This window comes from Chrysochloris asiatica, unplaced genomic scaffold (assembly GCF_000296735.1).
Source record: "Chrysochloris asiatica unplaced genomic scaffold, ChrAsi1.0 scaffold00597, whole genome shotgun sequence".
NCBI lineage: Eukaryota > Metazoa > Chordata > Mammalia > Afrosoricida > Chrysochloridae > Chrysochloris > Chrysochloris asiatica.
This window is the reverse complement of record NW_006409115.1, coordinates 346815-347370: the sequence shown is the minus strand read 5'-3', so window position 1 is coordinate 347370 and position 556 is coordinate 346815.

Sequence of the window (556 nt, the reverse complement as noted above, 5' to 3'; positions counted from 1 at the left end):
ATACTCATACACCCTTCATACCAATGATGTAATCCTCCAGTTAAATACGGTGCCATCGAGTCTGTTCTTACCCACAGTGAACCAGTATAGAGTTTCTGAGAAGTACTTGATGACTTTGAACATTTGACCTTGTAGTTCAAACCAACCTTGTGATTGAGTGCTTATCCTACAGCACCACCCCAGGACTCCAATTAAATATAAGAAGACTGAAAGAGTCAGAAAAAGAACCAATATATTTAATTGTATTATTGGAGAAGAATATGCAATATACCAGGGACTGTAAAAAGTATGTATGCACAAACTGGTCATAGAAGAAATACAAACCAAATCACCCTTAGAAGGGATAATGACAAGACTTTGGTTTGCTTATTTGGGATATTTCATCAGGAAAGACCACTTTCTAGCAATAGGCATAGTCGTTGCTAGATAGTCAGCAAAAATGAGGAAAACACTCCCTGATACGGAACAACACAATAGCTACAAAATGGATTGAATCATAACAATCATCATGAAAATGGCACAAGACCCGACTATGCTTCATTCTGTTGTACATGAG